At 36.6% G+C, this 27,344-nt stretch overlaps 1 protein-coding gene across 3 annotated transcripts in view; it reads right to left on the bottom strand.

The window, feature by feature from the left end:
• LOC131135553 (ephrin type-A receptor 6-like) overlaps window positions 1-27,344 on the bottom strand; it is a 198,409-nt gene that overhangs the window by 114,117 nt on the left and 56,948 nt on the right. The window lies entirely within an intron of this gene.

Below are 27,344 nucleotides of genomic sequence, written 5' to 3'. Positions count from 1 at the left end.
AACATATACGTATATATGTACTGTATGTATGTTAAATACCTTCTAGAGAAATACTTACATACGATGCTTTGGAACGCACACAAACAACACAAAGCTTTTAGCAGTTGGACATGCGGAGCTTTGAACAGAAATGTGAGTTAGAGACTGATTCTAACATGGCCGCCAGGCTACATCCTGTCAAAGTGCACTTCAAAGTAAAGGCATGAATGAAGCTGCGCTTTACAAAATAAAGGGCAAAATAAGGACTGTCGAACAAAGCGGTAAAGGTAACTTGACTTTAAAACACAAATATACAATGTAATATACACTAACTGCACGAGTCAAGAAATTAAGATTAAATAAGTTATCAAACAACTAAATAGTAAGTTTTAATGTTCACATCCTTCTTGTTGTGTGGAAAAAAAAATTGTGCAGTAGTTTAATATTCTAGAACGTCTGACAAAGCAAACCCTGTGAGCTTCTTCTTTGGAAGGATTGCCATCAAGGTGTGTTGGAATCCCACATAATGCCTCCGTTATAAGGAAGATGAAGTTTCTGACTTGCTAGCTAACCTTGAGCATCTGTCACTAAGTATGTTTATTTATTACCAAGACTTTAACAAACAAACACCACAGGAGCAAGTTCTATTTTCAAGCTAGAGAGGCAATTAGAGCGGAAGGCGCAATATTAAAGAAAATATTAAAAAAGAAAAAAAAAATCTGGTGAAAAATGAGCTCTCTGGAGGCGATGAGTAATATAAATTCAACAAAAATGTCAACACAACATTTTTTGCTCCCATCTTTCATCTATGTACACAAAATACCTATTTATATCAAATATTCTTCATAAATCTGAGATACCAAGATAATCCATTCACCTCACACTTGTGGTATATTAAGATGCCGAGTGGACAGCATGATTAATGCATGTGTGCCTTAGACTGGCCGCAACAAAAGGCCACTCCAAAGTATGCGGTTTCACAGACAGCATGCAATAGACATGCCGACTGCTGTTGCCCATGTTGATTGTGAGTATTGCAAATAAAAACTACATTTTAATATCACAAACTATACAGACCAAACAAATATTCCACCTAATTGCATGGCCAGATGGATTTAATAATTTTAATTTATTTTATTTTAATTTTAATAATAATAATTCCTTCTCCTGAGCATCCAGTGACACAGCACTTGTTTGGATGTGGATATAAATCTCATATATACATGCAGTATGAACAGTCAGGTTGCACGTATATTCTAATTTTCATATGATATTTATTTGACTCAAAAATCAAAAATAATGATATATTTAACAAAACTAAGTTGAGAATTGACTCAGTTAACTAATTAAATACCAAATGTGTATTTATACCTTTCTAGAGGAGAAGGATGTGTTCAAAACTACTACATATACTTCCATGCCTATACTATCCACACTCCAGACTGCATACCCAATCCATCAGACAGTATGCAAAGCGTTTACACTACAGCGTACTACATGATAACCCATAATGCATTGCGTTCCTAGTCGAGCTGAAATCGACAGGCTGAAGCTGATTTCACTTTAGCTCTAAACTCTTTAAATATTGAGATTTTTTTTTTTAATCAGGCAAGAAAGTGGTCATTTAGATCGTTTAGAGTGTGCCATTTATTTATCCAAATACCAACCGTTTACAATTTCATTCTGACGAATTCGGCAAAATTTAAACTAGCCAAAGTGAGCAACGCACTTCCAGTTATTTTCACAAAATAAAACACCCCCTTACTTTTCTCATACAAAAAAAAAAAAAACATAGTGATAAATCACTGCTTTTACTTTGAAAACAAGAAGCGAACCAATTCGCGGTGACGTCACGTCGCATTGCATCCTGGGTAATTTGAGTGTGAGTAGTAAGCTGATAATACATACTCAACATTTCTGACGAATGCAGTATGTATCCGGGAACTTCTCGCATACTCAAAAATCGCATACTGCCAGTGTAGACATACTACATACTCAAATAGTTAGTATGAGTCGTAGGTACTAAATATGCGGTTTCAAACACGATGACAGCCGATGACTTATACATTACAGCCATATTTATACATTTTCAAAAAGACATGATGATGCAACTCTGCACTAATGCATGAACTTTTTAGAGCACTTTTAAGTCCTAAAAACAGTCACAAGGTGGCAGAAGTGCATTTGATGATGGAAGAAACACACATGACAGGAAGAAGGAAGTGAAGTTTTAGGGACGTTTGAACACATCCAAATAGTCAAGTTCTGTTGGTAATTCATATTTTCTTGAAACTTACCCATTTTCTGCTGATTTCTTGTTAGGGTTACATAGTCTTAGAACACAATATTCTGTGTGCCTTGAAAGAACAGTCAAAATCATCAAAAATGGCCGTCAGTGAAGGGTTTGTCTTTTGAAAGATGGCTGGGATTGAATGAGTTAAACGGATCCCTGTCAGGAAACCTGGTCCTACATGACTATCACATCCTGCAGCAAGATGTCCCGGGTGGTGGTGCCCCCCCACTCCACCCCCCACTCAGCACTAAAACCACTAAAACATCCCAAGCTATTATTTTGCACATGACGGACTTTGTTTTCTAAAGTTTTCCTCGTCTTCTCTTCGGATAAAACCTCCTTGCTTGCTTGCATCCCCGTAGAGATGTGAGTACAGGACTGCCTTGTGTCTCCTCAGGCATATGATTGAAGGCCGTACCCCCCCCCACCACCCCCCCTCGAGAAGGAAACTGCAGATTTGTGAAAATTGTCCTATACACCAAAGTGTCACGAATGCCAATAAGTACAGCATCTCTTTATAGCTGTCAAAAACTAGCAGGGTTACACCACAAGTCTCGGAATAATAAGTCGGAAGTGCCAGCATTTTGCATTTAGCTTCAATAAAGCTAAAAGTTATATTCAATGTTCATACCGTATTTCAATTTAATTTGTCATTTATATGACTTTTGCATTGGTTTTTGCATACAAAACTATTCATCTCTATGTATTTTGTGTTAATATTTTGGGGCATCTGAAAATGATTCATTGACATTATTTCTAATGGGAATATTTAATTTGACTTCATACTATTTCTGATAATTTCTGTCAAGGTATGCATGTCAGCCGAAAGGTATTACCGTATTTTCCAGACTTTTTTATAGGTTGGCTGTTCCTGTGACTTATACTCCAGAGCGACTTATAAATGAAAAAACTGTTTATGTTACATAAACAATGGACACCTTTTCTGTTCATGTTTATTTTTATGTAGCTGAATAACCATTGTGTTAGCATATCTTACACCTATTCAGCCTGTTCTCTATTCTTTTATTGTTAGAACTTACCTTCTAAGAAGACGTAATGTCTGTTTTGGTCAAGTAGTTTATAAAATAAATTACCCCTTAAAAATGTGACTTATACTCCAGTGCCACTTATGTATGTTTTTTTTCTACCTAATTATGCATTTTTGGCCTTGTGCGACTTATAGTCCAGAAAATACGGTATTTACCCTGTAACGTGATCTATGTAAACAAATGTTTGTGGTACAGGGATCCCTCGTTTATCACAGTTAACTGTTTCCGGACCCGACTTATTCATAAATCAAATATTTTAAAAAGTATAAAAAACCTTCTAATATGGTTTTTAACATTATTAGAGCCCTGTAGACATGAAATAACACAGTACTACACTCATAGTAGAACTCAGTTACACTCACATTACTCAATAGGAAAAAATAAGCCATATAAGACATAAAAACATGTATTTGAATGCATCTTCTGAATACCTTGTATTTGTATTTTGCTAAATGAGACATTTATATTTTTGGATACTGACATGCTTAATTCAGGTCAAAATATATAAAATTCACTTAAACATGTCTATATGTGCCCTGTGATTGGCTAGCGACCATAATAATAGTTAATAATAATAATACTCAACCATGAAACAGCATGATTCATTATATTTGTGAAAAACCTTGATAGAGTGAAGTGATTACTGTATGTAGAAATCCACAATATTCATTAATTCATTCTACCGCTTATCCTCACAAGGGTCGCGGGGCTGCTGGAGCCTATCCCAGCTTCAGGCGAGAGGCGGGGTACACCCTGGACTGGTGGCCAGCCAATCACAGGGCACATATAGACAAACAACCATTCACACTCACATTCATACCTATGGACAATTTGGAGTGGCCAATTAACCTAGCATGTTTTTGGAATGTGGGAGGAAACCGGAGTACCCGGAGAAAACCCACACATGCACGGGGAGAACATGCAAACTCCACACAGAGATGGCTGACGGTGGAATTGAACCCGGGTCTCCCAGCTGTCTGGTTCGCCGTGCAGCCCCCAAATTATTCATTCATTTTCTACCGCTTTTTCCTCACGAGGGTCGCGGGGGTGCTGGAGCCTATCCCAGCTGTCTTCGGGCGAGAGGCGGGTACACTCTGGACTGGTGGCCAGCCAATCACAGGGCACATATAAACAAACAACCATTCACACTCACATTCATACCTATGGATAATTTGTCCATCGTCGCCAATTAACCTAGCATGTTTTTGGAATTAAAGTAGTGTTTATAGTTTGCTAGGGAGTATAAAGTTCATACCCTGAAGGTTTAAGTGGCCTGACGTGTGCAGATTTACAGTGTTCTAGAATGATGTGCACATCAGGGTATGAAAAGAGTTAAATAACTATACCGGCAAGCTTTCCTTTGCTGTCAGTGTTCAGCAATGTTTAAGCCCTACTTTGATGTCAGCTGACTGCCCGATGAAATTGGTGAGCAGTTTTTTCACGAATATATTTCTTTTCTTCACTGACGACAGGGTTGTGTTCCAAAATGACAATACCATGACTCAACGGGCTTAAATTTGCGAATGAGCACTTCCGGAAGCATGAGTCGTCATTTTCTCAGATTGATGAGCTGTCCAACGCACCCATCAAGAATCCATAATGTTGTATAAGCTGAAATCATTCATTCATTCATTTTCTACCGCTTTTTCCGCAACCCTTGTGAGCTGAAATCATGCCGCTTTAAAAAGCTGTCATCACACAACACCTTTTCAATTTTGGTCGGTGTGATCAAGGAAAGTTTCCAATTTATTTATTTATTCTTTAATTATAAGACAGCATGGTACAGTAAATACATGCAGAGTTACACTTATCCCTCATTTATCACGGTTGATTGTTTCCAGACTTGACTGTGATAAGTGAATTTCCCTGATGTGGAATTCCTTATTTATAAATCAAATATTTTCATAGCTAGAGCATAAAAAACTGTTTATGACCTTCTAAATAGTTTTTAAGCATTATTAGAGCCCTCTTGAAATGAAATAACACCCCTATAGTCACCTTTAAATTCATCCATACATCCATTTTCTGTATCGCTTATCCTCACGAGGGTCGCTGGATAGCTGGAGCCTATCCCAGCTGTCTTCAGGCGTGAGGTGTCGTACACCCTGGACCGGGCTTTTACACTCATACGAGTACACATAATATGAGCAAATTACACATTCATATATTTTCTACCGCTACACCCTGGACTGGTGGCCAGCCAATCACAGGGCACATATAGACAAACAACCATTCACACTCACATTCATACCTATGGACAATTTGGAGTGGCCAATTAACCTAGCATGTTTTTGGAATGTGGGAGGAAACCGGAGTACCCGGAGAAAACCCCATGCATGCAAACTCCACACAAAGATGGCTGAGGGTGGATTTGAACCCGGGTCTCCCCGCCGTGCAGCCCTCAAATTACACATAACTTAAATTATTAAGACAAATAAGACATAACATAAACCTACATATTAACACTGGGGGAGTTCCGTATAGTTGTTCCTTTTTGACATCCATTATTTCTGTAGTACATCCTGTGATGGCTACTGTCTCATCAATGTAACATGACTGACACTGACCAGCGTCAAGTACAACATATGACATGTATTTGAATGCATCTTCTGAATGCCTTGTACTTCGGCCAGGTTTATGCTTGAAAATGCTTATTAATGCTGATTAATTAATCAATTTTCAATTTTAATCAATTTTCTATACCGCTTATCCTTAAACCAAAAACCGGAGTACCTGGAGAAAACCCACGCACGCACGGGGAGAACATGCAAAATCCACACAGAGATACCGTAGAGGGGAATCGAACACAGGTCTTAATTCATATATTTTCAAAAATAGTGTACGTGAGAGAGTCAAGCACCGTAATTTGAAGCGTAAAAAGTCGTGGGCGACTGTACTCCCACACTGTGGGCAATGCTTTTTTGCACAATTGCTTCTTGTTTTGGTTTAAATTAATTTAAATAACAATATGCTGCAAGACAGAAACAAACATACCCTGCAAAATCCCTGCTTTTTAAGCTTTTTGTCAAGGTTTGGTCAACTCAATTTACTATTCAGCTTCTTTGGTAGCGAGAAAATGGTAATTAAAGAGAGAAGGGAAGTGTTATTGCAGCTGGAACAACAGTCATTTTTGAAAGTGTAGATCCAAAATCATAGGGGAAGGCGTTTCCAGAGGTGGGCTTTCCGACCTCTGAGTGAGTCGTATACAGACAGGAAATAAAGTACTACAAGCTGACCGATCACAGCCTTCACATCAACGCAGCTCGAAAATTTTGAGTGTATTAAAGGGTCAAAATGCGTGGCGTGCAAGGGAAAATGCGTACATGTTGTCATGTGTGTAAATGTTCCACACTCCCTTCTGTGCCACTGCAACTGTCAGACTGAAGCTGTTCGTGTTTCGTCTGTTGTCAAGCAAGTTGGAAAAGCACAGCGGCAACACGCATTTTCACTCAATGACATTTTTGTTAACACGGGTTGACTCCAAGGAGGCGAAAAAAAAAGAAACGGAGAAAGAACCACAGAGGATAGTTAAGTGGCCTTTTCATTGATTCTGTATGACTGCATGTCTCAGAGACATGTGCGATGGGTACACAGATTTGGGTCTGACACCCCCGGGGTCTTGTGGTCCCCTGTAGAACACATAATGTTAATCGCCGTCCATGATCCTGTCCCGCTACTGTTAACACTCACAAGACGTGTGTCTGAAGCCATGCAGTGAAGCACAACACTTTGGAGTCTTGACATATACATTTGTGGAGGGGAAAGACTACACTGGGTACTCTAAATGCCATGACTGTTTTGCATGAGCTGTGATGCATCATGGGAGACGGATGTGAGCGAAGAATAATAGAGGTAATCGACTCTTGGTTTTGCAAAGACTGACCTTATTTTTTGTTTTGTTTTGTTTCCCTTCCTTCCTTGGAGACTCTGTTTTCTTGCCATATGTTTCCTGTTACATGATCATTGCTGTGGTTGCAAGAAAAACATGATTTGTGTCAATCATTAAACTTGATTTTACTATTAGTTATAATTATAGTATTTCTGCAAAGATACACATTTGTATCACACTTTAGTGAGTTTATACTCAAGGCCTCTTGTCGCCAAAACAACACCGCCACATGCTTATCATCTGATTCAAATACGTAATTCTGGCTGTCTAGGCATGTGAGTCTGCCCCTCGCATAGCTTGTGTCCTCCAGTATATTGACTAATATTTTATCATACATAATCTGACATTTACAAGTTGTATTATATTACTCATCCATCTATTTTCTATGCCGCTTATCCTCACTAGGGTATGCTGGAGCCTACCCCAGTTGTCTTCGGGCGAGAGGCGGGGTACACCCTGGACTGGTGGTCAGCCAATCACAGAGCACATATACACAAACCATTGACACTCACATTCATACCTATGAACAATTTGGAGTCACCAATTAACCTAGCATGTTTTTGGAATGTGGGAGGAAACCGGAGAAATGTTGGAAAAGAGGGCGAACACAATCACAACCTTTGTTGTAGCTCATTCCAGAAAAATGAGGTTGGGGTCAGGGTTGACATTTTCTTCCACACAAAGTTCACCCAATCATACCACTATGATCCAACAGAAATTCTTCCATAAATTGTCCCCATAAAGTCAGACAAAGGTAATTATTTGAGTTATGATTCCAGTCTTTTTTTGGTAATGGTAATGGTTTTATGTCATTTGAACATGCATCAGATTACAATTGAATGCATCACATAATCAGTTCACAGTTCCACATGTCCAAAAGGAGTAGGAAGAAGCAAAGCTTATTAAATCCTACCCCACCATCTGGTACTTTTACAATCAGTAACTGTTACATTTGTTCACTTCCTGCTTTCCATAATACAGTTTAAGGTTTTGTTTTTTTTTTGTTTGTTTTTTTTAATAATGCACTTCCTATCGAAGTACAAGGTGATATGACCATACAATGACATAATGGGTACCATTATGGGTACCATGGGTACCATCAAACACCTATTGAAAAATGAATTGAGCATCCCAGCCAAAATGTATGTCAGAAAGTTGTAATGCATAGGAAACATAAACACTACAACTTTATTGTGTGTTGTCACTGAATAAAGACCACAAAAATTCTGCAGTGATTGCGGTAGAGTGAATCCCCCCATAAAATAAGCCGTATTGCTGAACAAATCACGTCTCCAGTCTTTGCCGCTGGCTGCTCAACAAGCAAACATCAGCTTTAATGTGAGGGGTGGGAAGAGATGCCTGGTTAGCTGCAGGTGGTGATGGATAATAAAGATGCATAAGCACATACTCATGCACCCAAACGTAGTGTTCCGCATGCTTTGCAGTGTTGCTTCTTCTTAGTTTAACACACGGATACATCCACATGTCACAGTATATAAGTATTACTTTGTCTCAGAGACTGTTGACACTTGTGTTGTTCAAAAAACAACTCAAAGCATTATTGGATATAATGTAAGACCTGCCAACCATTGATAGTTAAGAGGTGGGACACTATAGACCAGGGGTCTCAAACAAGCGGTCCGCGGGCCAAATGTGGCCCGCAGGACACTAGTTTGAGGCCCCCGCCTTGATATGAAAGTTTAATGTTAGTGCGGCCCGCGCAAGTTTGATATGGATGCTGTATGGTATCATGTACCCAGAAAAAATTATTACGTTTGATTAATGTTCATGTTAAAGGTTAAATAACTGTTAATAGTTATCCTCCCTATCCGTGTGGAAGTGGTAAGTTTTTGGCTATTTAAGTTTAAAGGAAATAACTTGAAGGCTACCGTTTAGGTCGCTAGCTCTCTAGTTTGCGAGTTAGCATTTGTCTCAAGACCCTGCAGTTGCGCAATATGTTGTAAATAAAAAGAGTATAAATGTGACTATAGTCGTGTTTTGTCATGTCTACAGGGCTCTAATAATGCTTTGTTCATTTTAATCTGAAAAAAAATAATTTGTCTACCCACCAACTATATGTGGTTTCTTAAGTTTTTATTATTTGCCGTTTTATTAGTATTATATTTACGTATTTATTACTGATTGATTGATTTTCTTTATTCTTGATTTGTTTATTTTCATCTTATTTTGTGCAGAAAAATAAAAATTAAGATATTTGAGAACAGCAGAATGTTTTATCAGAGCTTTTATTGTAGAAAATCGGAACCAAAGCACTGGAAAAGTTTGTATATTTTTCTGTTTTTAATAAATGCATTTTTTTTTGAAAACCTGATGCGGCCCAGCCTTGCCCAGACCCCAAACAACGTCAATGATAATGTAAAGATTATATATTAATATAGGTCTTATTATGAAATATACTTTCAAACATACATTCTTATAACACACACACAACAACAATGAACAACTCCATGTCTGTCTCCTTTTCTCCATGTTTGAGCAGGCTCAATTAAGCACTAAGCAGAACTTTCAAATACAAACTGAGACCAGAAAAATGCAACATATGCATACCCAGAAAGCAGCGAAGCAGAGTACAAAAATGCTGTACAAATATGGGCAAGTCTGTAATTTTTATGATTTTTTATTTAATCCAAATTTACAAATTTAACGCCTGTTTAAAGTGGTCCCTTTGAAGAGGTCAACAGACCTAAAGGAAATGAATTTAAATGTATATATAAGGGATAAAAGTACAAATATAAATACAGTATAAATAGTAAGCATAAATGATGCTATATTTCCATTAAAAATGTAGACATACACTAGTTGTGAACGTGTATTTTCTTGCCCATGTTTTATATTACCATGCTGTCCCTTGCTGAACGACTGAACACAATCTGAATGCAAAAGTGGAAGATGTTTACCCCAGTGAGATTAGTTCTATCTATGTACTGCCATTATTCAACAGGCTTGGCAAGACACACACAGTATAAATATTGCAGCATGCCTGCCAACCTTCAAGCCTCACAGAAAGATGTAATGTATTTAATATGTTGATGGCTTCTCAGAGACATCGGTGGTTTTCTGCTTACTTACTTACGTGCGACCTTATTGATGGAAAAAAATGAACTTGACACAAATAAAATGTTTCCAACAAAAAGTCAAATGATGAAGCTGCTTAGGTTTAGGATATGAAACGTAAAATTAGTATTCAGGATGGCACAGGCCACCTGCAAGGTTGGACTGATGAGAAAATGGGGGGGGGGGGGCAGCACCTTACCTGTGTTAGGTAGCAAGCTACTTCCTGGGTTACGGATGATAAGATCTTATAATAACAGGCAGGGCCATTTTACATTCTTGATGTTATGGAATCCATTCATTCATTTTCTACCGCTTATCCTCACGAGGGTCGCGGTGGTGCTGGAGCCTATCCCAGCTGTCTTCCGGCGAGAGGCGCATATAGGCAAACAACCATTCACACTCACATTCATACCTATGGACAATTTGGAGTCACCAATTAACCTAGCATGTTTTTGGAATGTGGGAGGAAACCGGAGTACCCGGAGAAAATCCCCACATGCACGGGGAGAACATGCAAACTCCACACAGAAATAGCCGAGGGTGGAATTGAACCCTGGTCTCCTAGCTGTGAGGTCTGCGTGCTAACCACTAGTCCGCCGTGCCACCCTAAAATCATTTTTCTGTAGAAAAAATATATTTACCTGCTGTAAACAATGTGAAATAATCATAATGATGACTGGGTAGAACTAGGTAGAGAGGTGGATACACCCTGGACTGTTGGCCAGCCAATCACAGGGCACATATAGACAAACAACCATTCAAACTCACATTCATACCTATGGACAATTTGGACAATTTGGACAATTTGGACAATTTTAATCTAGCATGTTTTTGGAATGTCGGAGGAAACCAGAGTAAACCTGTTTACGACCCTCAAAATATGGTATTTAAACATTATTAGAGCCTTCTAGACATGAAATAATAGTTATTACCGTTCCGATTGTATCATATATAATAAGAAAAAATAAGACATTCAATAAAAAATATTTTTGGGAGAGTTGTCTATTGTCTCATCCCTGTCGCATTACTGGCACCTAGTGCCCAGTGTAGGATACTATACTATACTAATTACTAATATTATATACAAATATATATACTAATAATTATATACAAATATTATACTAATATCGCAAAAGGTCTTTAAGCATGTCTTCTGAATGCCTCATATTTTCATGTTTCTTAATTTAGCTATTTTTATGCTTGAAAATAGAGTGTGAATGGTTGTTTGTCTACATGTGCCCTGTAATTGGCTGGCCACCAGTCCAGGGTGTACCCCGCCTCTCGCCCGAAAACAGCTGGGATAGGCTCCAGCACCCCTGCGACCCTCATGAGGAAAAAGCGGTAGAAAATGAAATGAAATGAAATTATACTAATATCGCAAAAGGTCTTTAAGCATGTCTTCTGAATGCCTCATATTTTCTGTTTCTTAATGTAGCTATTTTTATGCTTGAAAATACAGTGAATGTGAATGGTTGTTTGTGTATATGTGCCCTGTGATTGGCTGGCCACCAGTCCAGGGTGTACCCTGCCTCTTGCCTGAAGTGAGCTGGGATAGGCTCCAGCATACCCATTACTGTAGTGAGGATAAGCAGTATAGAAAATGGATATATGGATGGCAGAGTGACTGTGTCACTATATTGATGGGGGCATGAAATTAGGAGACCAAATCAGCGGTGCTGGCTTTTGATTGGACAAAAAATGCATAACAGTCGACAAATATATTTTCATATGCACCGATTTTTTTAACTGTTTTTTTGTAACACCAGACTGTGATATGGACATGGCCTTATATTGCGTGTAAGTTGTAGGTTACCAAATATCATAATCAATTCATCTCCAACCACAAAGAGAATGTGATCCATGCAGACTTGCCAGTTTCTCATTCTCATCCCGGCTTTTTCTATCCGACGCCACCACTGTCAGCTTAATCAAGGAGGTTGTCAGTATTAATTCCAACAGATATCATCGAGCAGTTCTGAGCTTCATTGTATGTTTGCACTAGTCGGGGGTTCAGCCAAAGTTCAGGCCTCAATCCAATCCGAGGGGAACGGATCGACACCACAGTCTTCTCTAAACCTGACCCACTTTTGGTATCACCGTTTGCTGCTTTCAATAGCTGGATTAAGTCTTTCCACAGTGTGTATGCGCGCGTGTGTGTGTGTGTGTGTGTGTATGCGCAGCCGCCATTCTACCAGTGTGACTAACAAGCTTGGCAGTTTCATTCCGGCAGACTGAGACACCTACTGCTAGTTAAAGCCTTTTGTGCCCTGGGGTCATTTGCTCCATCTCTTCACTGCTGCTGCTGCTCGTATACGAACACATCGAGTAAAGGAAGAGTCCAGTCACTTATACTTATACAGTATGGAGCCCGGAATCCCATTTTCCTTGCCGAAGCACTTAACAAATTGCATGCATTTAAATAGACTCATTAATATTAAAAAAACACGGGGGAGAAATAGTTTGTATATTGTGTTTGTGACCTTAGAAAAACATGTCAACAATCGAAATACGCTTTCAGTAGCAACACTGAGGCCTCATTTCAATTGACACCATTTTTTTCTGAAAAAAAACAACATATTGTTCATCTTTGAGGGATGGTGTAAATCCCTACTCTGATTATGTTGTCATTTGTTAGACATATATTATATTATTATAGTCTTTAATAACAATGACGAGCATCACCACTGAATTAAATGTTGCCAGGATGTAGGGGAAGTCTGCATCATTTAGAAACTATATTTATTCTCTAAAAAATGTTTAATATTTTATATTTTCATGTGTCTGGTCCGGATTAATTGGATTTACATATTTACATTACAGTGCCATTAGCCACTGGTTAGTATTGTACATTGTACAGTATTGTGCAGTACAAAAAACAATTATGTCAAATATTTTATTTTCTCTGATTACAGCTACTATATTACAACTGTTAAGCTTATTATAGGGTTGCTATTTCAAGTCTACAGTGCTCTAATGTGTTAAATGTCGTAAACAGGTTTTCTATGTTATAACTAGGAACATATTTGATTTCATAAATGAGGAATCCTACTTGTGATAAACACGGAATTACTGCACTTCCCATGGGAAAAATCACTGTTGCCAGGATGTAGGGGAAGTCTGCATCATTTAGAAACTATATTTATTCTCAATAAAATGTTTAATATTTTATATTTTCAGGTGTCTGGTCCAGGTTAATTGGATTTACATTACAGTGCCATTAGCCACTGGTTAGTATTGTACATTGTACAGTATTGTACATACTGTGCAGTAAAAAAAAACAACAACAACAACAAGGATCTCTTCCAGTGCTAACATGTGTGAGTCTATATTATGTCAAATGTTTTATGTTTAACTGTTAAGCTGATTATAGGGTTGCTATTTCAAGTCTACAGTGCTCTAATGTGTTAAATGCCATAAACAGGTTTTCTATGTTATAACTAGGAACATATTTGATTTCATAAATGAGGAATCATACTTAGCAGAAATGAACAGTGATAAACAGGGAATTACTGCACTTCTCATGGGAAAAATCGCCTCAGTTTTTTTTTTTTTTCCTTTTAGATTTTCCTCGAACTTCCGGAACAAATACCAAGGTGCTACTGTATAAAATGTATGGGTAATCTAAAATGGCTGCACACACACACACACACACATGTATACTGCTAAGAGGTTTTTTTGTTTCCTAAGTATAATATATATAATATATATGTATAATATATATATAGTATATTTTTTTATTATACCCAGGGCACCGATGGCTACTTGTACGGTATATATATATATATATATATATATATATATATATATATATACTGCTAAGTTTTTTTATTTTTTATATATATATACATATATATATACATATATATACATATACATATATACATATATATATATACATATACATATATACATATATATATATATATACACATATATATATATATACATATACATATATACATATATACATATATATATACATATACATATACATATATACATATATACATATATACATATATATATATATATATATATATATATACATATATATACATATACATATACATATATACATATATATATATATATATATATATATATACATATACATATATATATACACATATATATATATATATACATATATATATATATATTTACCGTACTAGTAGCCATCGGTGCCCTGGGTATATTAAAAAAAATATATACTTTTTTTTGGTTTCCTAGTATAATATATATAATATATATGTATATAATATATATAGTATATATTTTTTCAATATACCCAGGGCACCGATGGCTACTAGTACGGTAAATGTTTTCATACCCCATATTATCTCGACTTCTCTTTCAAGGTCTCGATATTTTGACAGCTTTTGCTGCATTTTGAGGAGGTCTCTCTATCAGACGCTACTGTCATGTCTATGATTACCGCAATGTCACGGATGTATGGAGCAAAATGGTCTGTCTGTGTGGACGGCCATGTCCCAAAGGATGGTCATTTTCTGCTACCATCCGAGGTGCGTGTTCATACCACTTGTGTCTAACCGGTAGGCCATATTCCTCGCTTAATTTTCAGCGGATGTACGCAGATGCTGTGTTGTGGCTGTGAATGTATTCACGTTTCACCACCTTGGGGAAGCCGGTGAGCAGGTGGTCTATGATCTTGGGGGATTTTCACATCCGCATATTTTACAGCAGGATGTACCGTAGTAATACTATTTACACTGCGATATATTAAAAAGCCTTCTGTCTCGTCATTATTATGATTATTATGTGTGCACCCTAGCAGGGGCTCGAACCCGTGTCCACAAATCCCCGCTAAGTGACTGTGAATTTGAGGAGCGCTCCTCAGCCGGAGCTGTCAAGTCTCTCTTAAGGCATCAGGGTGTGAGGTTTACCAATGAGCTTTACTTTCACTTTCATGCCAGCCGGCATCCGTTACATACACGATAAAACAACAATAAAATTATAGTAATAATAATGAATGAAATAAAAATTATTTACTTTAAGTATTTTATTATTGCAACAATGATATTAATAGTAATAATATAATTATTATTACTGTTATAATAATAACAGCAACAATAATAATAACAATAATAATATTAATGACTATTATTGTTTTATTATTATTACTAATCCTTGAAATAAAAAAAAAAATTATTTACTTTACTTAGTATTTTATTATTGCAACAATGATATTAATAGTAATAATAATTATTATTACTGTTAATAATAACAACAGTACCAATAATAATAACAATGATAATATTAATGATTATTATTTTATTATTATTAATTATGCGTGAAATAAAAACAATAAATTGTTATTAGTTACTTTATTTTAGTATTTTATTATTGCAACAATGATATTAATAGTAACAATAATAAGTATTATTACTGTTAGAATAATAACAACAACAATAATAATGATAATAATATATTAATGATTATTATTGTTTTATTATTATTAATAATGCTTGAAAAAAAAATCAATTTTTATTATTTCTTTATTTTAGTATTTTATTATTGCAACAATGATAATTATTATTATTACTGTTATAATAACAGCAACAATAATAATATTAATGATTATTATTGTTTATTATTATTAAATATGCTTGAAATAAAAAATCAATTTGTATTATTTACTTGATTTTAGTATTTTATTTAATAGTAATAATTATTATTATTATTATTACTGTTATAATTATAACAATAATAATACTAATGATTATTATTGTTTTATTATTATTTTATGTATTATTATTATTATGAATTATTATTATTATTATGAATTATTATTATATACTACTACTACTACTACTACTACTACTACTACTACTAATAATAATAATAATAATAATAATAATAATAATAATAATAATAATAATAATATAAACATAGTGTCTTATTAAGTTTATTATATTAGTGTTATTGTAAAAAATAATGAATAATTTTCTGGGGCCGAAAGTGTGAATTTCCATGTTTTTCAAGCATTAAGATATAATATAAGACATTAAAGCATCAAGACTTAACAGTTGTTTAAAAAGAGCCGCCAACATGGTTCATCCAAACGCGAGCCGTTAATGCGGTATAATCACTGACACTCCATCGTCCATCGTCCATCATCCATCGTCCATCCATGTGTATGAAAGAAATGTCGAACGCCTTCTGAAACACCATCGCTTGCTAATGACGGGTCCTTATAAATCATTCATCCCTACGTGTCAGATCAAACATGTTTATGAACATTTCAATTATCGGACACATGAGTATGTATCAGTGGTACTTTATATCAGCAAGCGAAGCAAAGCACCACTGAAACAAATCCCAGTCATCAGTGCCGCTGACCCCCCAATAACCCCTGTTTTTTCCTCGTCGTTTTTAATCAGCATAGCAGCTGTCTCAGCTCCCAAAGTGAGCTTTCATTTATGACAAGTCCTCTTCTCATCCCAGGCCTATGATAGTCTATCTGGGCCACGATGAGCTGCACATATACTTTAATGACTAATTCAGTCGTTTGGCTGATGTACTAAAATAGAACTCACACACATGCGGCAGGGAGGATGGAAATCGGTTGAAATGTTGCAGCATCTGACAGGACTATCCTTGAGGAGAGGAAAAAAAAAAAAGCCAAACATCAGACGGTGTCACATGCTTTTGTTTCGGGAGTGAGAGAGTATGCCATGTCGAGACAGGCAGAAGCTGTATAAATGTATGTATGCAGGGGTGCTGCGACACTGGGGAATATTTTCCCACTGTCTTTGATCACTTTTCAGCTTTGAAGTAACTCTGAGCGAAGGCAGAAATAAGCCAAAGCAGAAGTCATGGAAAGTTCACGCCGCAACTAGGACTCTGCAAAAAAAAACTGCAATTTGCATAATTTATTCTTTAAACAATTAAAATGCGCAAAAGATGAAGAGATCTCTAGGTGCCCAACAAACCCGCCTCCCTGCTTGACAAGCCCAATTAAATACTCTCCGCATTTGTTCTCAATTACAGCTTGAAAAGCGACAACATGAGAGCCCCTAATGCTCATCACGTTGCTGATTTAAAAGATAAGATGGCGGTAAAACACCACCAAGCTGACAAAATGTAAGTGATATTTAACACTGTGCCGCGTTATACTCACCAGCTGCGTCATTAGGTACCCATTATTAATGTAAAAAATATTATACTGCATACAGGATTTCTATCAAAGACAATAACGCTCAGCTATGATATAAAAATATATACATATATATATGTGTATGATTGGAATTAGTCTCTCAAATGAAGAGGTGTTCCTGTTATCTCATTTTCTAATTTCTTTTTTTTCTAATTGATTTTGTTGTAGGCTCCAGCATACCCAGTGAGCATACCCAGCGACCCTAGTGAGGATAAGCAGCATTCACTTTTTACCGCTTTTTCCTCACGAGGGTCGTGGAGCCTATCCCAGCTGTCTTTGGGCAAGAGGCGGGGTACACCCTGGACTGGTTGCCAGCCAATCACAGGGCACATAGTACAGACAAACAACCATTCACACTCACATTCATACCTATGGACAATTTGGAGTCGCCAATTAACCTAGCATGTTTTTGGAATGTGGGAGGAAACCGGAGTACCCGGAGAAAACCCACGCATGCACGGGGAGAACATGCAAACTCCACACAGAGATGGCCGAGGGTGGAATTGAACCCTGGTCTCCTAGCTGTGAGGTCTGCGCGCTAACCACTCGAGACAAAATTGCTGTAAAAATGTTTGGCAAAAAAAAAAAAAAATCATGCAAACTAGGATGTACAAAAAAAAAACGGGTTGATTCCAGTTTGTCATATTGTACAAGAGACTGTACAAAAATCAAGGCAAGATTTTTATGAAAATGTTCAAAAAAAACTAAATTACAGAAAAACTAATGTGTAAAAAAAACAACTAGGTTTGACTGTAGTTTGATACGTCAAATATTGAATGAAAACTGAAACAATAAACAAAAACCAGGGCAGGCGGTGTACACCCTGGACTGTGCCAATCACAGGGCACATGTAGACAAACAACCATTCACACTCACATTCATACCTATGGACAATTTGGAGTCGCCAATTAACCTAGCATGTTTTTGGAATGTGGGAGGAAACCGGAGTACCCGGAGAAAACCCACGCATACACGGGGAGAACATGCAAACTCCACACAGAGATGGCCGAGGGTGGAATTGAACCCTGGTCTCCTAGAGATTGGTGAAAAAAACTAATCATACAAAAACTGTGTTGTACGAAGGTTTAACTGTACTTTGTTAGGTGCAATATTTGTTAGGTGCAAACAAAAATGGAGACAATGTACAAAAACCGAGACAACATTTTCTTGAAAATATTTGATGAAAAACAAATTATATAAAAACTGAGGCGTACAAAAACCGAGGTTTGACTGTAGTTTGCTTTGTAAAAAAACTGAGTGTATAGACGCCTGAGACATAACTTTGGTACGAATTCTCGACAAAATCAAATCACATGAAAACTAGTGCATACAAAAACAATGCTTGACACCATGTAAATTTAATATGAATAATAATCTCAATATGAAAAAATTTGATTAGGAACGGCATCTTATTATTAAATGTTCACCACAAAAATATGTCAGTCATCTTCCATCATGGCTCGGCTTAACAACGACCACCACTGGCACTTTGAACTGCCAGCAGAAACCATGCTACTGTTGGTCGACAACAGAGATCAAGAAGGTGAAAACATGACAGGAAAGGCAGCAGCGTAGCAGTGAAGATGGGGGGGGGGGCATCAAGAAATGACAATTGGGGGAGTTATGATGAACATTGTTAGTGTCTACGTCTCACAAGTTAGTTGTGACTTAGAAGAAAAAGAACATTTCTGCAGAATGATGGCTGAGTTGGTGTGTATTTTCAGAGCTGAGAAGGAGGTAGTCTTTGCAGACCTCAATGACCATGTTGATGAAGGAAGTAGAGGAGATGAGGAGGTCATGGATAGGAGGACAGGAACATGATGACAGATTTCGCTAAATGAAAGGAAATGGTTGTGGTGAACAATTATGTCCTCAAGTGGAGGAACACATGTCGACGGCACATTTTAAATACCGTATATTAGGGTCGGGCCATATATATATATATTTTTTTATGCACCCATACACTGGTAGAGCTAGATTCTTCCCATGATAAGAAAATTACTTATACTTGTATAAAGTACTCCGAAAAATATTGTGATATATGCTATGTCCCTGTCTAGTTCTATTTTGTAAATTGTGTTCATCAAAACCTGGAATTAGTCCCATTAAAACAACCACCACAAAAGCCTTGGCACACATTTTTATTATTTTTCTATTCCCTTTCAACCCAATTTATATGCAAATTCTCATATTTAAATAAAATCTATTTTTTCTTTTATTTCATTCCTCTGGTGCAAAATCAGAGCTCAACAAAGCGCAACAAACCTACTGTAAAATTTTTCACCTGACCTCTGTTTGAACCTGATGCTCATTAGTTCAAATCCCATATGAGTGTTTTATTTTAATACGAAACCGCCGCTAGCACAACAAGACATCACAGACACTAAAACTCTGTGCATGCAAAAAAAAAAAAAAAAAAAAAAAAAAAAAAACGAAACTAAAGGTCATTGCATCATACAGAACTGAACGGCGACGGTATTATAGTCAATATAACATGCAGATGATATTGCATTGTAAAAATGCTTATAAAAATAAATGTCATTTATGCTTTGGCAGCTAGCTAATTAGCATAGGCTTTAAAGCAGAACAAAGGCACAACACAAGACAGCTGCCCATTAGCAGGGTAGGTTATTTATAATGCAAAGCTGGTATGGACTTATGCTTCTATACATGATATACAATTATATTATATACAAGTAAGACCAGTGTTATGTTTTTTATGTCTTATTTATGTCTTTTTTTACTAGAATGTATTTCAGTTGCAATCATAATTTAGTTTAAATTATGAGTCGACTAAGTTTCATAATATTTTAGTCAACTAGTACAATTGCAGTAATTTAAAAAAAAGTACTAAAAGAAGTATAATGGATAAGTCATCTTTATAGTTTCCGCGAAACCAAATTCATGTTTACTACCTGCAAGATATCTCAATAATAAAATCCATAAAAAAAAAAAATTAAACATGTAAACATGACACCATCCATGCATCTTCCAAGGTCGGGTCCTGGGGCGAACAGTGTAAACAGGGAAGCCCAGGCTTCCCACTCCCCGGCCACTTAGTCCAGATCCTCTTTTCAGATTAAAATGAACAAAGCATTATTAGAGCCCTGTAGACATGACAAAACACGACTATAGTCACATTTATACTCTTTATATTTACAACATATTGCGCAACTGCAGGGTCTTGAAACACATGCTAACTCGCAAACTAGAGTGCTAGCGACCTAAACGGTAGCCTTCAAGTTATTTCCTTTAAACTTAAATAGCCAAAAACTTACCACTTCCACACGGATAGGGAGGATAACTATTAACAGTTATTTAACCTTTAACATGAACATTAATCAAACGTAATAATTTTTTCTGGGTACATGATACCATACAGCATACATATCAAACTTGCGCGGGCCGCACTAACATTAAACTTTCATATCAAGGCGGGGGCCTCAAACTAGTGTCCTGCGGGCCACATTTGGCCCGCGGGCCGCATGTTTGAGACCCCTGTTTTAGCAGCAGTGTATCATCGGTGGTCTGTCTTCAAGTACACACAAAGGCTTTCTTTGCTTTTATTTTGTGAAAGGTGAAATGTAGTATTTTAAATGGCAGTATTTCCGACTGAAATACTCGCCCCTGTTAACATTGGTCATTATTAAAGTCGTCAGCCGGTACACTGAGCTGAATAATAAGTCAGGGGACCTACTGTATGCACAAAGAGCTCTCAATTACATTCTTTGTGATGGCTGCGAAAGCAAATGCTAATGCAGTCACTGCAGAGACAACAAACAAAAAGCTTCACATTCAAATGCTGTCATACGGTATCATTAGCATTCATGAAAGTAGGAGGATGATTTCAAAACCTCGGCTAAATGAGTGGTAATTTATAAATGTTCTCATGTGTGATGACAAATATTCTCATTGAATAGTATCTGCGAAGCAATGAATGTGCGGGCGGAGAGAATCCGAGAGCAAATAAAAGCGTCGTCTGGATGAATAAAATAGACTCAAAATGGTGAGGGTGTTTATGCAGCAGAAATGGGGTGGTTTGTCTGCGACCTGATAATACACAATCATCATCTTCTCTCTTTTGCTCACTTCTAATTAAGTCTGAAGGACCACGATTGTTAAATTGAAGACATTATTTTCCAAAATGTCACAGAGTGTCCCTGCAGTGTGACCTGCCTGTAAACAGCTCTTTTGCTCCCCACTACCCCACATTATTTGTGTTTTTTTTTTTTTTTTTTTAGAATGCATATTATGATGTCTGAGACTACCTGAGAAACTGAGAATTAACCAACACATCATTCCAGTACAAACACGCAGCCCGCGGGCCAAATGTGGCCCGCAGGACACTAGTTTGAGGCCCCCGCCTTGATATGAAAGTTTAATGTTAGTGCGGCCCGCGCAAGTTTGATATGGATGCTGTATGGTATCATGTACCCAGAAAAAATTATTACGTTTGATTAATGTTCATGTTAAAGGTTAAATAACTGTTAATAGTTATCCTCCTTATCCGTGTGGAAGTGGTAAGTTTTTGGCTATTTAAGTTTAAAGGAAATAACTTGAAGGCTACAGTGTAGGTCGCTAGCTCTCTAGTTTGCGAGTTAGCATGTGTCTCAAGACCCTGCAGTTGCGCAATATGTTGTAAATAAAAAGAGTATAAATGTGACTATAGTTGTGTTTTGTCATGTCTACAGGGCTCTAATAATGCCGTTATTATATTATTTGCCGTTTTATTATTATTATATTTATTTATTACTGATTGATTGATTTTCTTTATTCTTGATTTGTTTATTTATTTTTCATCTTATTTTGTGCAGAAAAAATAAGATATTTGAGAACAGTGGAATGTTTTATCAGAGCTTTTATTGTAGAAAATCGGAACCAAAGCACTGAAAAACTTTGTATATTTTTCTGTTTTTAGTAAATGTGTTTTTTTTTTGGGGGGGGGGGGGGGGGGGGACCTGATGCGGCCCAGCCTCACCCAGACCCTAGCTCCAGTGGCCCCCAGGTAAATTGAGTTTGAGACCGCTGGTCTAGAGACAGCGCCACTGAGGAAAAAACAGGAAGCAGAGCTGGAGGTAGCAGAGATGAGGATGCTGAGGTTCTCATTGGGAGTGACCAGGATGGATAGGATCAGGAAGGAGTACATCAGACGGACATTACATGTTAGAGGCCTTGGAGATAAGGCCAGACTGAGATGGTTGGGACATGCCCTGAGGAGAGATAGTGAATATATTGGTAGAAGGATGCTGCCAGGTAGGAGGTGAGGTAGAGGAAGACCAAAGAGGAGGTTATTGGATGTAGTGAAGGAGGACATGAGGATAGTTGGTGTGAACGAGACAGATGCAGAAGACAGGGTTAGGTGGCGACCCCTGAAGGGAAAATCCCAAAGAGAAAGACAAAATAAGAAGATCTGATCTTACATATGACTAATTAATAAAAAAACTAGTATGCCATATTGTCACAAAAATGTAATGAGTCCTTCATATTGCCAATGTGCCAAAGTAAACTTTACTAAGTTAAGTGTATGCTCTATAATGACTGCTATATGTATATGTATGTTGAATATATGTGTTTATTCACACCTGGTAATTTCTTCCCAAAGGGAACCGGTGATGCCAGTGTTATCCCAGTAACACCAAACAGTGCGAAAAGTAACACATTTCAGTGCTGAATTGAAATCAATCAAGTCCTTTGTATTTGTTATGTTTAGCAAATTAGACTGTATTAGAGTAAAGAAACTCGTATCCCAGATTCATCTGACATTTACCATATACGTATATCATATTACTGTGTAACCTCATTTAATTCAGTGGGATTCAACTAATAATTTAGGAAGGAAATCATTGTCTTTCATGAGTGGATGGATGGATGGATGGATAATTATCTGTCCTTTTCAACCAATTTACTTGCTCTGTTGCAGCTGAGCAATTATGAAATGGCACTGGAAGGGAGCATTGTTTTATGAATCACTTAAATGCAGCGAAAACAAAGCTGAAGATTTAACTTAGTGGACATGTTTTATTTGTCGTTTTTACTGCTTGAAAAACTGAATTCATCTGTACTATGGAACAGAACAGAATACATCATGTATACATCATGTACATCATCATAATATAATATAATATAATATAATATAATATAATATAATATAATATAATATAATATAATATAATATAATATAATATAATATAATATAATATAATATAATATAATATAATATAATAGGAAAAAGCAGTAGAAAATGAATGAATGAATGAATAAAATATAGTAATATAATATAAAATTATATTATATATTATATAATAATAATATAATAATAATACAATAATATTATAATATATATAATATAAAAATTATATTATAATAATAATAAAACTAGTTAATTTGAGCTAGCTTACAATGCTTTCTCTGGGATACACCTATTTCGAATATGAAGCCCTATAAAACACTAGTTTTCTCGTGTTATAATGCACAGAAACAGGAAATAAATATGTGTTCATGTTTCAGATAAGGATTGTTAATTATGAAAAAAAAAATCCCCAAAAAGTGCAGTTCCCCAGTTTAAATGTAGGTAAACGACAGTAGACTTCTAAAACCCAGTTTATTGTAAACACGGTGAGCACGGTCCTTTAGGTCAATTAATACTTTAAAAATAAATAGTTTTTATTATTTTTAAAAATATTTTAAATATATTTTTTCCATTTTTTTACTTAACATTTATGTATTTGTTTTTATTTTAAAAATTATTTTCCAAATTCAGCTGTTTATTCACAAATATAGTTTTTTATTATTTTTTAAATATTTTAAATATATTTTTTTCATTTTTTACTTAATATTTATGTATTTGTTTTTATTTAAAAAAAGATTTTCCAAACTCAGCTGTTTATTCACATGTGACCCCTCACGGAATATGTGTATGTATTTTTGAATGAATAAATGAAAACGATTTTGTTAAGCATTTGGTTTTGTTGTATTGCACCAGTCAATCTCCCGCAGAAATGCATGCTGTTGTGAATGATAAGAAGCAGATGGTAGAGATACATCACATTACATTATCATCTGTAAAATAAACAACACACCCGAAAACACAACTCAAACACAAACAGATTGCCATATGCTTTCCCATCACGACTGACTTCATTCAGCAGGATTAGACATGTTTGGGCAGACAATTATTGCAAGCATATGGGTGTAGTCCACTTTGAAAATAAATTCTGCATCATAAACTCACAACCTGTTGGCAGAAAAAAAAATAAAACTAGTGCCATAAGATTTATTGTAAAACACATCTGATTGCACACATTTAGCACTGCTAGATACTGTATTATTATTACACTCGTAGATTCAATCTAATAGCTTCTCTCAGAAGACATTCTTGGTACGCGCACACTCACATAGCACAATCAAAGTTGTGAGCGCGTACAAAGACAGACATACGAAAATCTCTCACAAAAAACTTAACTTTCACACAAACTTAACTTTCACTTTCACACAAACTTAACTTTCACACAAACTTAACTTTCACTTTCACACAAACTTAACTTTCACTTTCACACAAACTTAACTTTCACTTTCACACAAACTTAACTTTCACTTTCACACAAACTTAACTTTCACACAAACTTAACCTTCACTTTCACACAAACTTAACTTTCACTTTCACACAAACTTAACCTTCACTTTCACACAAACTTAACCTTCACTTTCACACAAACTTAATTTTCACTTCTAGAGGGTTGCGGTAACAGCGTTATATGCTCTGTATACAATACAATATTGTGGGCTCTATCAATTCTTGTCATTGTTGAGCAAAAGCTAAGGAAATGAAATAGCCTTCACAATATCATTTTAGGGTGGCACGGCGGTATAGTGGTTAGCGCGCAGACCTCACAGCTAGGAGACCAGGGTACAATTCCACCCTCGTGTTCTCCCCGTGCATGCGTGGGTTTTCTCCGGGTACTCTGCTAGGTTAATTGGTGACTCCAAATTGTCCATAGGTATGAATGTGAGTGTGAATGGTTGTTTGTCTATATGTGCCCTGTGGTTGGCTGGCCACCAGTCCAGGGTGTACCCCGCCTCTTGCCCAAAGACAGCTGGGATAGGCTCCAGCGGTAGAAAATGAATGAATATAATTTTACACTAAGCTGCCGATTGATACGGGAAAACTGGGAAAAACGGATTTGGTTAGCCAACATTTTGATTTAAAATGATTCGGTTCTGGAATGGATTAATAACGCTAACCAAGGTTTCACTGCAATTACTAGAACATTTATACAAATTAATTTGATACTAAAATGAAAGCATGGCCTGTGTGATTGACTGGCAGTCGTTGTCAGTCATCCAGAATAGGCTCCATAAATTGATCTATGAATGGAAATTGATGACTGACTTTTGATCATAATCTGGAGCATGGTAAAAAAACTTAAAAATTTAAAGCTTTGGTATTTTGAAAAGATAAATTGTTCACCTTTTTGGTAATGACCCAGATCTGTATCTACAATTCAGACGTTGACCCAAATGTGTAACTGCACTGCATCATGGTCATGAAATTGTGTTTAAGGTAAACTCTCAGCAAACGGTGGTCGATGTTTTTTTTTTTTTCATGCCGGTCTGCCAAGGGATAAGCCAAAGTTCATATCAGAGATCGAGGGATCAGACTGCTACCAAGTCAGTGTGTGTAATCTCAAGCTCTAAGGTAGCCACTGGCGCAGCTTTATGGTAAGCTACTGATATACACACCAGGCACACAGATGCCTGATCACATGACAAAAATGCAGCACGCAAACGCTCCATACAAAACAAGTCCCAAAACCACAGTCATGCCACCGACAGAGACAGAATTTTAAATCCAAGTATTAGATAAAATTGATATAGCAGATAAATGGACAGACTGACAGACAGATTGATAGATACTGCCGATGCACACGGCATACTATCCAACCCTGCAACACCATCCAAATTACATTAGATCTCATCTTAATCTCCAGAGGGTAAGCAGCGAGCAATAAGAGTGAGGTGCAGAAAATTAAGAAGGATGATAAGAAGCAGGAGGCAATGAAGACTTGTGATGAAACTGAAAAAAAAACCTTTGAAGTCAGGAAGAGTTGTTTACCCAAGTATACACTAATGTTATTTACAAAATATTAGTCATAATATGAATTAAATGAATGGAAATAGCCCCTCAGGACACGTCACATTTATCTAAATGACGCATTGACGTCTCAAAAATGGAGTATCTGTCAAAGTTATATAACTACACTGCATGTATTACCACCATTCTTAGATAACCGAAGTGTCTGGATTAAGGATCAACCGATACATCGGCCGGCCGATATATCGGGCCGATATTTGCGGTTTTTCCTTGTATCGGTGGGTTCGCCGATGTATTTTTCCACCGCATGATTTACAGCAGGGGTCTCAAACACGCGGCCCGCGGGCCAAATATGGCCCGCAGGACACTAGTTTGAGGCCCCCGCCTTGATATGAAAGTTTAATGTTAGTGCGGCCCGCGCAAGTTTGATATGGATGCTGTATGGTATCATGTGCCCAGAAAAAATTATTACGTTTGATTAATGTTCATGTTAAAGGTTAAATAACTGTTAATAGTTATCCTCCCTATCCGTGGGGAAGTGGTAAGTTTTTGGCTATTTAAGTTTAAAGGAAATAACTTGAAGGCTACCGTTTAGGTCGCTAGCTGTCTAGTTTGTGAGTTAGCATGTGTCTCAAGACCCTGCAGTTGCGCAATATGTTGTAAATAAAAAGAGTATAAATGTGACTATAGTCGTGTTTTGTCATGTCTACAGGGCTCTAATAATGCTTTGTTCATTTTAATCTGAAAAAAATAATTTGTCTACCCACCAACTATATGTGGTTTCTTGAGTT

This window comes from Doryrhamphus excisus, linkage group LG12 (assembly GCF_037039965.1).
Source record: "Doryrhamphus excisus strain RoL-2023G ecotype Guam linkage group LG12, RoL_Dexc_Guam_v1.1, whole genome shotgun sequence".
In the NCBI taxonomy this organism is placed as follows: Eukaryota; Metazoa; Chordata; class Actinopteri; order Syngnathiformes; family Syngnathidae; genus Doryrhamphus; species Doryrhamphus excisus.
The sequence above is the reverse complement of the archived record's forward strand: the minus strand, read 5'-3'. Positions and strand labels throughout refer to the sequence as shown.